General features: G+C 45.7%; 1 pseudogene; it reads right to left on the reverse strand.

Moving 5' to 3' along the window:
• The window catches only part of LOC121444511, a 77,885-nt pseudogene that overhangs the window by 23,615 nt on the left and 37,642 nt on the right, over nucleotides 1-16,628 (reverse strand).

Genomic DNA, 16,628 nt, shown 5'->3' on the forward strand with positions numbered 1-16,628 from the left:
GGAGGGTTTGGAGTAAGGGGAGATGGGGAGAGAAAAGTTAGAAGGGAAGGAGGTCGGGCCTTGGGAAAGCAGGAGGATTGGGATAAAGGAAGGTTGGACAGGGGAGCACGGAACCACAATTCTTAGTTAAGAGAACCACTTTAGGGTTGGCAAGAGACCGGACCCTAGAGGGGCTCCCAGGTGCCCAAGCTGAGGTGCCCAGTTAGTTCCTTGGGCAGTTGAGAATAGGGAACCTGAAATGACCCTATCCTTGAGCAATACTGACGAATATCTTGCATATCATCATAGAACCTTCATCTGGTGATGGATGGAGATAGAGACAGAGACCCACACTGGAGCACTGGACTGAGCTCCCAAAGTCCCAATGAGGAGCAGAAGGAGGGAGAACATGAGCAAAGAAGTCGGGACCACGAGGGATGCACCCACCCACTGAGACAGTGGAGCTGATCTATTGAGAGCTCACCAAGACCAGCTGGACTGTGACTGAAAAAGCATGGGATAAAACTGGACTCTCTGAACATGGCGAACTATGAGGTCTGATGAGACACAAAGGACAATGGCACGGGGGTTTGATCCTACGTAATGTGATGGCTTTGTGGGAGCCCAGCCAGTTTGGATGTTCACCTTCCTAGATATAGACGGAGGTGGGAGGTCCTAGGTCTTACCACAGGGCAGAAAACCCTGACTGCTCTTTGGACTGGAGAGGGAGGGGGAAAGGAGTGGGGGGAGGGAGAGAAGGGTGGGAGGAGGGGGCGTAGGGGGGGAGGAGGGGGAGGTAAACGGGAGGCTGGGAGGAGGTGGAAACTTGTTTTTTTTTTTCTCCTTTTCTCAATAAAAAAAAGAAAACAAAAAAAAAAGAAAAACAAAAAACCCAGGATAGCCAAAACAATCCTATACAATAAAGGATCTTCTGGAGGCATTACCATCCCTGACTTCAAACTCTATTACAGAGCTACAGTAATGAAAACAGTGTGGTACTGGCATAAAAACAGAGAAGTCGACCAATGGAATCATATAGAAGACCCGGATTTTATCCCACAAACCTATGAACACCTCATTTTTGATAAAGGAGCTAAAAGTATACAATGGAAGAAAGAAAGCATCTTCAACAAATGGTGCTGGCACAACTGGATGTCATCCTGTAGAAGAATGAAAATAGACCCTTATCTATCACCGTGCACAAAACTTAAGTCCAAATGGATTAAAGACCTCAATATCAGCCCGAACACACTGAACCTGATAGAGGAGAAAGTGGTAAGTACCCTACAGGAGATGGGCACAGGAGATCGCTTCCTATGTATAACCCCAGAAGCACAGACATTAAGGGCAACATTGAATAAATGGGACCTACTTAAACTGAGAAGCTTCTGTAAAGCAAAGGACATAGTCACTAAGACACAAAGGCAACCTACTGACTGGGAGAAGATCTTCACTAACCCCACAACGGACAAAGGTCTGATCTCCAAAATATATAGAGAACTCAAGAAACTAGACTTTAAAATGCTAATTAACCCAATTAAAAAATGGGGCACTGAACTGAACAGAGAATTCTCAACAGAGGAAGTTCAAATGGCCAAAAGACACTTAAGGTCGTGCTCAAATTCCTTAGCAATCAGGGAAATGCAAATCAAAACAACTTTGAGATATCATCTTACACCTGTCAGAATGGCTAAAGTCAAAAACACCAAGGATAACCTTTGCTGGAGAGGCTGTGGAGGAACAGGTACCCTCATCCATTGCTGGTCGGAATGCAATCTTGTGCAACCACTGTGGAAGTCAGTGTTTCGGTTTCTCAGGAAATTCGGGATCAACTTACCCCTGGACCTAGCAATACCACTCTTGGGAATATACCCAAGAGATGCTCTATCATATGACAAAAGCATTTGTTCAACTATGTTCATAGCAGTATTATTTGTAATAGCCAGAACCTGGAAACAACCTAGATGCCCTTCAATGGAAGAATGGATGAAGAAAGTATGGAATATATACACGCTAGAGTACTAAGCTGCGGTAAAAAACAATGACTTCTCGAATTTTGCATGCAAATGGATGGAAATAGAAAACACTATCCTGAGTGAGGTGTCCCAGACCCAAAAAGATGAATATGGGATGTACTCACTCATAATTGGTTTCTAGCCATAAATAAGGACCACGGAGTCTACAATAGGTGAACCTAAAGAAGCGAAGTAAGAAGGTGAACCCAAGGAAAAACATATAGTTATCCTCTTGGCTAAGGGAAGTAGACCAAATTTCCGGGGAGAAAATGGGATCTTGGGGGTGGGGTGGGATGGGGGTAAGGGGAGATGGGGAGAGAAAAGGTAGAAGGGAAGGAGGGGGGGCCTGGGGAAACAGGAGAATTGGGATAAAGGAAAGGTGGATAGGGGAGCACGGAACCACAATTCTTAGTTAAGGGAGCCACTTTAGGGTGGGCAAGAGACTTGACCCTAGAGGGGCTCCCTAGTGCCCAAGATGAGGTTCCCAGTTAGTTCCTTGGGCAGCTGAGGATTGGGAACCTGAAATGACCCTATCCTAGAGCAATACTGACGAATATCTTGCATATCATCATAGAATCTTCATCTGGTGATGGATAGAGATAGAGACAGAGACCCACACAGGAGCACTGGACTGAGCTCCCAAGGTCCCAAGGAGGAGCAGAAGGAGGGAGAACATGATCAAAGAATTCGGGACCACGAGGCGTGCATCCACCCACTGAGACAGTGGAGCTGATCTATGGGGAGCTCACCAAGGCCAGCTGGACTGTGACCGAAAAAGCATGGGATAAAACCGGACTCTCTGAACATGGCGAACAATGAGGGCTGATGAGACACCAAGGACAATGGCAGGGGGTTTTGATCCTACTTAATGTGCTGGCTTTGTGGGAGCCTAGCCAGTTTGGATGTTCATCTTCCTAGATATGGACGGAGGGGGGAGGACCTAGGACTTAACACAGGGCAGGAAACCCAGACTGCTCTGTGGACTGGAGAGGGAGGGGGAGAGGAGTGGGGGGAGGGGGAGAAGGGTGGGAGGAGGGGGAGATGGTTGGGAGGAGGGGGAGAAGGGTGGGAGAAGGGGAAGGGAAATGGGAGGCTGGGAGGAGGTGGAAACTTGTTTTTTTGTTTATGTTTTTTTTCTTCTTTTCGCAATTAAAAAAAATAAAGAAAAGACATTTCAGCCCTTCCTCTTTCCAACAGAAAATCTGAATAACAAAAGAAGCATTTTTATCAAGTTTATTATTAAACATATTAAATGTCTAACATTTTGTATATACCCAAGATTTAGAACAGTAAATAAAACCCAATGCCAAGAATGGTGGCTCATTTCCCCTAAGCCAGCAATCAGGAGGCTGGAGATGGGGAACTACACAGTTAGGGCCCGCCTGTGCTACACAGATGCTCTTTTAAACTATCAGCTCATATAACCTAAAGAACAACATTAATGTCCCAAACATTCATTATTAGATAACAACACAGCCTACACAGAAGAGCAAGGACACCAGGATGGACAACCAAAATCAGTTGCCAACTTGACCGCTGCCCAGGCCTTGCTGTGCTTCTCTGTGGCACACGTCTGGGTCACAACTGTTCATCCGGCCTCTATTTTCTGCCTCCTTACTGACGGCAGGCTTGGCTGCCCAGCATGTCACAGGCATGATTCACACCTTTTCTAAACAAAATTTTACGTGAGTTTTCAGAAATGACTGAAAGGTGTGTGTGTGTGCATGTGCTTATGTGTGAACTATCTCCCAACACCAGACAAAAGACGCTGCAAGATCAGAGACAAGTTGCCCCACTTTCTTCCTAAAGGCCCAGAGAGGGAGGCTGGGGAGACACCAGTCCACAGGACAGAGTAGGGGAGGAAACTAGCAGAGGAGGAGCTTGGGAAGTGAATGCCGAGCATGTGTGCGCAGGGTGAACTCCGTGAACATGGGCCACTAAGGCAAAAACCCTAACAAAGCCTGCAGACACAGGGCCGTGAAGAACCCAACAGCAGAGGAGAAGCCCCTTGAACACTGAGAGCCACAAGCAGAGAGCAGAGAAAGGGCCATCTGAGGAGGAGGACACTGGCCTTGCAACGAGGTCTGCTCTACTCTTCCCCAGCATAACTCTGAAGCAGGCTCATGGATCGCAAGCTAAGCCACAGTCAGCAGCAGACATAATGAAGTCCAGCGCAGCATACGGAAAACAGACCTGGACACGGAACAGCCCTGTGCCCCCCGGTGCTCAGCAGCCAACCAAACTTGCAATGTTTGATGGCATGACAATCTCTGCAACATCTTACATTAGGGCACTTTTCTAATCATTTTTTTTTCAAGTACCTAAAGTACTTTTTACGAGTCTAGCAAACTAAATGTATAAATAAGGTGATTTTCTTGGTGTAGTAGTGCACATATAATCACAAGTTCAAGGCCAGCCTAGGCCACAAAAGGACATCACCAAAGAAAGCAGGCTGGCAAGAATGTTCAGAACAAAGGGCTTGCAGCCAAGCCTGACACAAAAACTGGATCCTGAGCCAACTGGGAGGAGAGAAAGCTCCACATGAGCACTGTGCAACACATAGACACACACACACACACACATACACACACACACACACACACACACACACACACATAGACACACACACACACTCACTTCTTCTTTTTTTTTTTTTTTGGTTTTTCGAGACAGGGTGTCTCTGTGGTTTTGGAGCCTGTCCTGGAACTAGTCTTGTAGACCAGGCTGGTCTCGAACTCACAGAGATCCACCTGCCTCTGCCTCCCAAGTGCTGGGATTAAAGGCGTGCGCCACCACCGCCCGGCTCACACTCACTTCTTTAAAAAGGAAAATGAAAGGGCTAGAGAAATGGCTCAGGGTTTAAGAGCACTGGCTGCTCTTCCAGAGGACTGAGGTTTAATTCCCAGCACCCACATGGTGGCTCACAACCATCTGGAACTCCAGATCTAGGGGATCGATTCCCTCTTCCAGCCAGTCTCCATAGGCATGTCACACGGGTCCTCAGCCCTCCTATTCAACACAGGATGTCACACATGGGGTCCTCAGCCCTCCTAGTCAACACAGGATGTCACATACGGGGTCCTCAGTCCTCCTATTCAACACAGGCATCTCACACACATGGTCCTTAGTCCTCCTATTCAACTCTATGTCAAATTTCACCTCAAGTTTCAATGACTTATCATTGGGGGTTCTCAGATGTATAATTTTTAAGGTCATATTTTGTTTTGTTTTGTTTTTTTAGAGTTAGGTGAACAATTCTGTTGCACTGTGTTTAGTCTTTATGTAGCTGCAACCTGAGGAAAGACAGCCTCTCTTCCAGATCACCAACCAGGGAAGATCCTCCCATCTCCATGTTGGGACCCTCTGAGACCAGACCCTCCAAACTTCCAATCCCTGGAAGTTTTTCTATGCATACAGGCGAGACACATAACAATAAAACTGTCAAATGTAAAAGATGACAGTTTTTAAATAAATATCTATATAACATGTACAACTTCTCTTAGCTCTCTAACAGGCAAACCACACAAAAGCGCATCACAACCACGTAAACCAGAGCTCACAACCACAGTCGGCCTTCTCTTTCCGTCTGATCTTTCTTGCCCCATCTTTCCGTTCTTACTTTTCTGAAGTGTTACTAATCCCCAGAACTCTGTACTGAACCAAGATCCTATGCTATTTCACTAATCCTGAGTCCTCGTGTGGAGGATGCTTTTGCTACAATCAATCATATTCTCAGGCAGTCACCATGCCAAAGTCATTAGAGGGCCACTTGAATAAATTCTAATCGCATTAGCTACATCATTTTCAAAAGGAATAATGCACTTTGTAAGACAGTATTTACTCAATATCTATTATATATATAGCACCAAGAGTACTACAAAAAATAAGTAAAGAAAAAACCACGGTATTGTCAAGAATTCTGTATTTCAAACAGAAAGGTACAGTCACAGGTACTCTAATTATTGCCTAATCCACTGTTGTCCTGCAGTGAACTAAATAGGCTTTAAAAAGTGGGGGAGAGGAGTATTGTATTTAGACAGAGAGCTGTAATCACTGACCAAACACAAAGTCATGAAGGCCACCTCAATAAAGTGCTATAGCAATTCAGATAAGCACAGCTAGATAAGCACATGCATGCATGTATGTATGAAGGATGGATGGAAGGACGGATGAATAAGCAGGCAGATTAACTGAAAGGGTCTCATAATGAAACACGGTTGGCCTAGAGCTTGCATGTAGCCCAGGCTGGATTTGAACCCAAGGTCCTCTTGCCTCAGCTTTCCCAATGTTTGGATTACAGGCACATCTCTAGCTCACATAAATCTTTACTGATATAAAGAAGCACAACTGAGCTCTTCACTGTTGATCCACATCCTGAAACCTTTCTAGTAGTTTTAAAACCCTTTTGGTGGAATCCCCATTTTTCTGAAGCATACATAGGATCATGTCATCTACAGACAGGGATAACTACCCTTCCTTGGACTCCCTTGATCCCCTTTTGTTTCTATTGCTCGTTAGTTCCTCTAGTGTGATGCTGAGCAGAACTGAGAGTGAGCGCTCACGCCCTGTGTCACCACAGAGGCCGTGTTTCTCTCATGTACTTTTCACTGTTTGCTCTTGGTTTTCTGAGGTGGCATCAGCTCTGTCCAGCAGAGTTCCTGGCCGATAATTTCTTCCAGGTCTCCAGATTTGCTATCAGGCTGAGATGCCGACCTCATGAAACAGGGTTGGATTTGTTCTGCCGGGATGCTTCCTGGAAGGATTTGCTTTCTGGGGTTAATTTTTTTCAGCATTAATTTGTGTGTGTGTTTGGGTTGTTGAAATAAGGTCTACTTTAGCCCAGGCTGGCTTCACACTCATGCAAACCTGTTTTCTTTTTAGTTACTACTCCAGTCTACCTGTCTCACCAAGACTTCTATTTCTTCCTGACTCAGCTTCATGGGTGGATGCTTATAGAATTGTATCCACTCCCCAGAGGCTAGGCTTTCAGCATCTAATTCTTCCTAACAGCCCCCGGGATCCTTTCCATTCTGGGGTACCGATTACAATGTCTGTGCTTTCCTTTCTGGTCTTACTAAGAGTCTTTTCTCTTCTTAGTCAAAATTAAGATGGCTGTCAGTCTTTTTCATTTAAGAAAAACCAACCCTTCGTCTTGCTGGTTTGTCCCATAGCTTTCCTGCTTGGTTTAACGATGCTTGTCCTTACTTCTCTCCTGCAGAGCTTGGGTTTAGTGTGTTCTTTCCCCAGTTTCCTGCCATGTAGCCTTAGGATGCTTGTATCTTCTATAACACAGGTGGTTACAGCTATGAGCTGGGAGCGTCCTCTTTAGAGTTGCGTGTATGGCATCCCTGAGGTTTCTTAGAACTACCTGTGCAGTATCCCGTAGGTTTTGGAACATGGTTTCTCCATTCTCACCTGGCTTAAGATGTTTCCATTTGAGTTCTTTGAGCCACCGCTAGTTTGAGGTGTCCCACTGAACTTCTATACATTTACATAGTTTCCACTTTACCTCTGTCACTGCTTTCTAGTTTTACTCTATCACGGCGTCGATAAACATGACATGATTCCTAAACTTGTTAGGATGTGTTACATGGCTTAATATGGGGTCTATTCTAGGAAATGACCTATGTGCAGGAGAAGAATGCACACCACGTGACTGTTGAGGGGACCATTTTGTAGACTGTCAGGCTGGTGTGAACAAGTGTCCACTTCAAGTCCAGCATGTCCTTACTGCACTTCCGTCCAGATGAGCTACCACCCATTGTCAAAGTGAGATCCTGAAATCCCCACTGTGTACATTGTCCAACCCATTAATAACTCTCCTACATTTTGGAGCTCTGACGTTGGATACGTATATATTTACCACTGCTGTGTCCTCTTCATGGACTGACCCCGTGGAATTTTCCCTGTGTCGGCTTCTTGGAGCCACGGAGTTCGTGGCCTCTCTAGCCAAAGTTTACAGCTACCAAAAAGATCCTCCTTTCTTCTCTAAACGCTGCTTAGTGTTTCCAGGGTAGTACAGGGATTAATGGTGTTTCCAAGGACCAGGCTTCTCAGCAAGATGAACGGGATCTTAGAACTGAAATGTGCCTGCTTCTAATCTCTGTATTCAGAATGAAAAGGCCAGGTGCCTAACTGCCGATCTTCTGAGGCCCCCTAGTGCTCAGGATGCAGATACTTTGGCAAGAGAAACACAATGACATTTCAGAACACCTGTAAGCTGTTAAATTAACTGCAGGATTAACCGGTAGCCCATTTAAAAAGAAAATCCCTTGGGGGCATCAATTACACAGATGAAATGAGAAGGGTCTGAAGCATTGCAAAGCCAACTTTGCAAAGCCAACTTTCAGATGACAAATGAAGGCCTGGAATATCCTAAACAATACTTAATAATACTGTGTTCTACGCTTAAGGGGACTGCGTTTTCTCTTACTCCTCACCCCAGTACCAGTGCGGCACAGTGCAAGGTCTTGGGGTCAACCCTCAGCTCCACAGAACAACAAAACAAACAAACAAACAAACAAAAAAACAAATCGGGTAATGTCAGATTGCAGGTTCACGCCTATAATCCCAATACTCAGGGAGTGGAGGCAGCGTGAGCTGGAGGGCCAGTCTCAGATACAGAGGCCCTCCCGAGTCCCAGCCTTAACCCGGCACCACGGAACACTCCCAATATTGCAAGCTTTGGAGGAGAGTACACGAGGATCGTAGCCGTTGTTGCTCTGTCTGCACAGGGGCTTTATCTGCGAGTGTGTGTGCACCAGGTGCGTCCCTGGGACACAGGGAGACCAGTCGAGGCCTTCAGATCACCAGTGCCTGGAATCGCAGGCGCTTGTGCTGTCACGTGTCACGTTACAGCTGCCATGTGGGTGCTGGGAATCCAGGCATGCACCGCCACACCCACCCAGTTAATCTGTAGCATTTCTGTTCTCTTAATACTGCTGAGAAGAAATCATCCTCTTGTAGACGTGTGTGTGTGTGTGTGTGTGTGTGTGTGTGTGTGTGTGTGTGTATGTCCCTTCTCTCTGATCGCCTCCTCAAAGCAGGAGAAACTTGAACTTCAAGAGTTAGTCAAAGGGGCACCAGGAGACTTGCTTGGGTTCTTACTGGCCTCCTATTGATGACGGTCTTGAGACAGGGTCTCACATCCAGGCCCCAGATCCTCAGTACTCCTTCCTCAGCTTCCCCGCTGGGATGATGAGTGCACATTCCCACGCCTGGCCAGACTACCTCCCTTCTCCAGTACAGTGAACAGCCTGGCCCTCGGGGTAAGGAGGACAAGTTGTTCACAAGTCTGTCTGTGGTGGTGAGTTTAACGGGGTGAGAGAATGAAAACACCACATTCTCCGAGACCAGATATAAGCTAACATTTACTCCTCGACTCTAGTGTCTGGGTCTAAATTGCATAACTCAGAGAAGGAAAAAGAGGAATCAATGTATTATCCCAGCAACAAAAATTAGACAAGACTTAGGGTCATTTCTTTAATAACAACTCCCCTTTTCTGCACTTCCTGTGAGAGGAGAGGGAACTGAGCACTCCCGAGCAACCGTCACTGCAACCCCAAGAGTGACAGAGCCATAGCCAATGAGAGTTCAATGACAGTTTATGGCACCAGCCCATCAATTGTCTCATGCACTGGTTCAGGCGATGCATCTCTGTCTTCAAGTGAGGAAAGATGTATCTGAGCACACACGGTCTGTGCCACCCATCAAACCAAAGTCAAGGCAGTGTCCCGTACTACACGAGGCCTTTCATGCCGCTGCCGGAGTCATACGGAGCTACTGCATTTGATGGGTTAAAGCCTATTTGGTTCAAAAGTACATCTGAAGTTCCTCTCCAAACTTCAGAATCAGACTATAAAGCTGAATAAAACCCATAGCAATCTGTGAATAAATATTTGCCTTGGGATGGCTTTGTAAATAATTTTATTATAGTAAAGTTGTGCTTTTGTTAAACTGGAAATCTGACACATGTGCACACACACAACACACACACACAAACTTGACATGTAAATGAAAACACAACATTCTGCCTTTAACCCATGCCCACAGGTGAGGCTCACTCCCACTGGCTGTGGGCCCAGAACACATTATTCCCGCTAGGACAGCTCACTGAACTCTGCACATTTCCCGTCATGACTCATCATCAGGAACACGCACAAGATGACTCGAACTTCACTAGTAGTCAGCTAATTTTCAGATGTGTCTTTTGTTTTGTCTCTAATTGTCTGGAAGCTATTTATTAGCATGGGGTTTTGATGTGGGAAAAATAACTCATTGGTAAATAGGAAGGAAGGAAGGAAATATAGACACACAAAGACCATGATAACTCTGTATTCTCATATTCAAAACACTGAACAATGCAGTGTGATTCCTAACTGGCTATCCAATGAGAAGAAAGCACAGAACCCATGCAGTACGGCAGGATTGTATTAAACTACGATAGTAGCAATGTGTAAAGCTGGGGGCATAAATAACTTCTATGACCCTCCAGCTTCCTGTCTGAAATTCCAAAGAATACCTAGGTGTTGTATAGCACACACCTGTAACCAAATACTTGGGAGGTGGAATTAGGAGGCAGAAATAGGATGAGGAGTGGAAGGTGAGCAAATTTGTCCACATAGCAAATCTGAGGATATCCTGGGAGCACAGGAATTAGCAGCCTCAAGAAGGAAGGGTGGGAGTGGGGCAGAAATGGGAAGAAAGAATTTACAGAGGATAAACATTTTCTTAAGAGTTCTGAACTCAGTAAGAGCAGAAAACACACTAGAGCCACAGCACATAATAAATATACAAGATACAGTGTTCTAGTCAACTTCATCACTAGTTCTAACATCACTTTCTTTTTTTAAAATATTTATTTATTTATTATGTATACAATATTCTGACTGTATGCCTGAAGGCCAGAAGAGGGTGCCAGACCTCTTTACAGATGGTTGTGAGCCACCATGTGGTTGCTGGGAACTGAACTCAGGACCTTTGGAAGAGCAGGCAATGCTCTTAACCACTGAGCCATCTCTCCAGCCCTAACATCACTTTCTAATGACCGAATAGTTCCACATTTAGCTTCAAGTCAACTCACTCAGGCAGGAGTACAAACCCTGACTGATCCACGCTAATATGGCGAGAGTTATCAGATCACCAAAACTAGCAGTGATGGGTGTAGCCACGTTGTCAGGGTTTATGCCTGTCTTCTTTGAGCCAACGATAACCCCGACCATTATTATTCCTAGAAGAAAGAGCACCCGTTACTCTTGAGGCTGACTCAGGAAATCCATCCCCCAAACACTGAACTACCCCGCACAGACAGAGAAGCAGCACACCGGTTCTGACTGGAATGCTCAGATAACTGACAGAGAAAACAAAATCCCCTTTGGCAAAACCTTCAGCAAACTGCAAGAGATCCCGGAAGACATCATTGGATCATTGTGGCATTTACTGTAAAATTACAGAAAAAACTAAAATTCTGAATTTAATGAGGCATATGCTTTAAATGTAATACATACATATATATATATATATATATATATAACCGCAGATTTTTATTTTAACCTGTGAAGAATGAAAACACTGGAGTAGAATCCTACTTATATGCACCGCAACAAAACACACACCCATATACGGTGTCTACAGTGAAGTGTTGAACCCCAGAGTTTAGAGCAGGAACCACGTATAAAAGAAGATGGCGTGTGCAGGGGTTAAGAGCACTTACTTGTTCCCAGAGGGGACCTGGGCTCAATTCAACACTCATCTGACACTCTGGTACCCAGACATACATGCAAGCAGAATATACACTCATATATATCAAATAAAAGAAAAACCAAAAACATTAAGAGAAAAGGGAAAATGGCAAGAATAGGTCTAAAAACTGACGCTCTTTGATGGCTGGATTGCTCAACTATTAAGTGCAGACTGGCTGTTCTTGCTCCACATGGTAACGTACAGCCCTGTGGATCTCAAGTTTCTGGGGATACTCCTTTTTACAGCCTCCGAGAGCACAGGCATGCTCATATTGCATGTACATACATGAAGGCAGGACATTCATACACATAAAATAAAAATAACTAAATATTGAGAAGAATAAAGAAGGGTTATGGCCAGGCAGTGGTGGCTCACACCTTTACTGCCAGCACTCAGGAGGCAGAGAGGCGTATCCCTGAGTTCAAGTACAGCCTGGTCTACAGAGTGTGTTCTAGGGCATCCAGGGCTACACAGAGAAACCCTGTCTTAAAAAAACCAAACTAAATCAATAAATCAAACAAGCCAGCAGTGAGAGTTATCTGGACGTGATGGTTCATGCCTTTGATCACAAACAGCATTTGGGAGGCAACGGCGGGGATCTCTGTGAGTTTGAAGCCATTCTGGTCTACAAAGAGTGTTCCAGGGCTACACAGAGAGACCAACTGAACTTCAGTAATGACATTCTACAATGTACGAGGTGCCTAGTATAGTGCTCATATCAATAAATATAAAGAAGATAATCCTGCAAATTCTAAGGTTATTTTTTTATTGGGGGGGCTATTGAGGCAGAATTTCCCTGTATGGCCCTGGTTGTCCTGGAATTCATTCTGTAGACCAGGCTGGCCTCAAACTCACAGAGGTCTGCCTGCCTCTGCTTCCCGAGTGCTGGATTCAAAGGTGTGCACCATTAGCACTCAGCTCAGTTAAGTTTTTTAACTTCTGTTTTTTAACATATAGTCAAAATATGCTACATTAAGCATCAGCACAAGGTTATATTTATATTGTCACAGAAACTTAACCTCTGGGGTTTCTGTGGGGTTGGTGTTTCTTAGGTTATACTTGTGCGCTGGTGAGAGAGGACACACAGGGGTGAGCACAGCTGCCCCCACGGGCACTGGTGTTGGGTTCACCCTTCACCCTGGGCTGTAGTCACAGGGAATTGTGAGCTGCCTCAGGGGGCTCCTGGGAACTGAACTCAGGTCCTCTGGGAGTGCAGGAAGTACTCTCCACCAAGAATTTAGATGAGGGATTGCTTTTGAAACAGAATTTCTGAAATTCTTGCGACAGGCCGGAAAGTCCCCTGTGTGGTTTCCAGGAAGGCCTTTCTTAAGTCTTAGGGAAAACAGGAACACTGGACTGCCTGACTGAAGACTGAGCCAGGGAGTCTGTGGCAAAGGGAACAACCTCAAAAAGCCTGCTTTCTACAGTGCTTATAAATATTTAAATAAATAGGGTGGTGGTGGCACACGGCTTTAATCCCAGCACTTGGGAGGCAGAGGCAAGTAGATCTCAGTGAGTTTGAGACCAGCCTGGTCTACAGAGCCAGGGCTACACAAAGAAACCCTGTCTTGAAAAAACCAAATAAATAAATAAATAAATATAAATAAGTAGTAACATAAAAATACATCTGAACTAAGATTATTTAAAGCTTATGTGGATATTTTCTGTCATTTTCATCATGAACAAATATTTAACAGTCACACATCCTGGAGGCAGACGTAGAGACCCACAGCCAAACATCAGGCTGAGTCTGGGAATCCTGCAGAAGAGGAGGAGGAGAGAGGAGCATAGGAGCCAGAGGGGTCAAGGACTCCAAGGGAAGGCTCACACAATCAGCTAACCTGGGCTCAGAGGGCTTCGTAGTGAGCCGACAATGGGGAAGACCACATGGGACTGACCTATGCACACTGCTTATATGTGACAGTTGTGCAGCTTGGTCCTCTTATGGAACAGGGGCTTTTACTGCTTTTGGGACCCTACTTCTCATACTGGGTTGCCTTGCCCAGCCTTCATACCTGGGAGGTACTTAGTCCTACCGCAACCTGATATGCCATGTATTGTTGATATCCATAGGAGACCTGCCCTTTCCTGGATGGAGATAGAAAAGGAGGGAATTGGGGGCTGGGGGTGGGGGTATGGGGGAGAGGGACAGGAGAGGAGTATGATGCGGAGAGGCTGCACACAGGATGTAAAAGAAATAGAATTTAAAAGAAAAAGTCAGTATCCTGGGAAGTCGATCCTTTTATTAAAAGACAAAAGCTGCCAAGTGGACACTTAGAGCTGCACTCACCCTGCAGAAGAGATACAATGAAGGCGGTGGCCACGCTGCTGGAGCACAGAAGTATGGAATGGCTGAGGTAATACTTCCCTTCTGGAATTCAGCCCAGAACGATTGCTGCCACGGCTGCTAAGAATCCAACCACTGTGGCCTGGACCTACAGGCGGTTTTTGTAAAATCAAGGTGGGTAATTTTTAAAACGTTAAATTTTCATTAGTCAATCGCTGCATACAAAATAGTCCGAAGAAGTGCCATGTATGGCAACTGAACCACCTTCATTTTAAAGAGGCTACTGGATTTTAGTTTTAATATCCGGTGCCCTCTTGAGGAAAAGACCTGGTCAGTCGGCTTCATCAACTCAGACCATGAAACCCAATGTGGACAAGTTCAACAGAGCCGCCGTAAACGGGCTGCCCGTGCCTACTGCAGCATTGCCAGGGCGTAAATTCCACTTCAGACCACTTCAGACAGTGGGCTTTCAAATTGCCCTGACCTGCGTCAACACGTGTGGCCTTCAGGACCACACTGTTTTTGTTTGTGTTGTTGTTGTTGAGACAGTTTCACAATGTGGCCCTGGAACTCACTTTGTAGACCAGACTGACCTCAAACTCACAGATGCTGAGGTTAGAACCCCTGGAGCTGACGTTAGAGATGGCTGTGAGCCACCCTATGTGGGTGCCGGGACCCACACTCCAGTTCTCTGGAAGAACGGCTTGAGCGCTTAACTGCTGAGCCATCTTCAGGCCCTCCAGTCTGCCCTCAACCAGCACCTCCACGTTCATCTTCTCCTTCACAAGCAATGCTGGTGGAGCTCAGGGAGAAAATAGCCATTCCCCAAACCCAACCCACAGCCGCCATCTTCTCCTCTTCCTTCTGTCTGTGGCAACCAGTCCCAACAACCACCACCTCACCGGTGATCACCTGTGGTATCATGATGGCTCTGCCCAAGTCCCCCATTTATCATGTATCCTTGGAGGAGGAAGCCAAAGAGGCATTGAATTTTAGCAACTAGGATTGGCAAATTCCTGGGTACCTCTGGCAACCATCCTAACCAACAGTTTCAGGAAAGAGGATGGCGAGGGAGGGTAGAGATGACGGGAGGACAGTGTGCTGCAGGCCGAGGTGGGGACAGTTACGGTGACTTGAACAGACCACCCATGGCAGTCACGGCTTCAGAGTGTTCAGTGTTTAAATCAATGATTCTCAGTTTCTTGATTTGTTATAGCACTCTATTGATTTATAAATATTTGGAAGGTCTTGGTTTTGTCTTGTTGTTACTGGGGAGGACAAACTTCTTGCATGTTAGGCAGGTAGTCTGCCACTGACTGACATCCCTCCCTAGCCATTTGCCAGTGTCTTTACCACCCTGCCTGGGTTCCTACCTGGTCACGCTGAAAGGTTCTTAGACGTTTCTAACAAAAGACTTGTTGATTGCCTTTGGGTGGGCTACTCAGTCTAGGGGTTGTAACCCACCCTGCAATCAGTTATTCCAGGGTCACGGAGAGGCACCACCTGGAAGATAATGGGCTAGGAAAGCAGAAGGAGGCTAAGCGAGAATTCTTGTCAAAGCCTCCGTTTATTAGAGACGGGGTACAACTTTTATAGGGTAAAGAGTTGGGGGGTGGGCACAGGGGCCTGGGCTCTTGCCGCGTGGTTCACGTTGGTCACATGGTCCGAGTGGGTCATGTAGGCAGGAGGTTGTCTTCGGTCAGGTCACTGTAGGCCAAGAAGTCGCGAGTTGACACACCTAGATTCCCTAGATAGTTTGGAATGTGGGGTGGGTTCCGCTAACAGATAGCTCTCATTAACAGCCAATTTGGGTGTGGGGTTGGCTCTGTCAATAGAACTATTCCTAACACAATTAAGGGTGTGGGGTTCTCTGCAGACTCCCGAGGGTGATGGTTCCTGTAATGATTTTAGGAGGAAATTGGCTCCTAACAAAGACTAGCACTGAAGAAACAGACTGAAGCCAACAACAGTTGTGTAAATCAGCGAGGGCTCTACAGCTGGTTTATGTTAGCGGCAAGGTCAGGGCTCAGATTTTCTTGTTCCAGTCCTACAAACTTAGAGGCAACTGCACAGACATGAAAAGGCCTCTATCTCAGGAACTCTTTTATCCTTGAAAGACAATGCAGGAAATTACATTCCACAACCATGTGTTCACTCTTACAGCCTAGCTGAGCTAACATTAAAACTAGTATATCCTCCGGCTGCTCATAGGAGCTAAAAAGTTACTCGTGGGGGCTGGAGTCATTACTGAAGAGTTAGGACTTCTCTTATAGAAGACACACCTTAGAGTACCAAGAGCTATAGCTCTATAATTCCTGGTCCATTCCATATGTTACTGGTAAGGGAATGGATTTACTAATATTAACAATGGCAACCTTAACTAGGGAAAATCAACATAAACAACTGGGTGACCACAATATCCAGAAAAAAAGCTCAGTATAATTAAGCAACTAATATACTTAGAAATCCTGGAGAAGGCAGATGCTGTGTCCTGTAGACCTGGGAGTTTGAGATCAGACTGAGAAACAGAGTGACACTCTCACAAAAACAAAAAACTAAAACTAATACAAACGAAACACAAAGAGCAGGGCATGATGGCATGCCTC

Source organism: Microtus oregoni, unplaced genomic scaffold (genome assembly GCF_018167655.1).
Source record: "Microtus oregoni isolate MIOR12 unplaced genomic scaffold, Mior012 000129F_ref0000347, whole genome shotgun sequence".
NCBI classification, from domain to species: Eukaryota; Metazoa; Chordata; class Mammalia; order Rodentia; family Cricetidae; genus Microtus; species Microtus oregoni.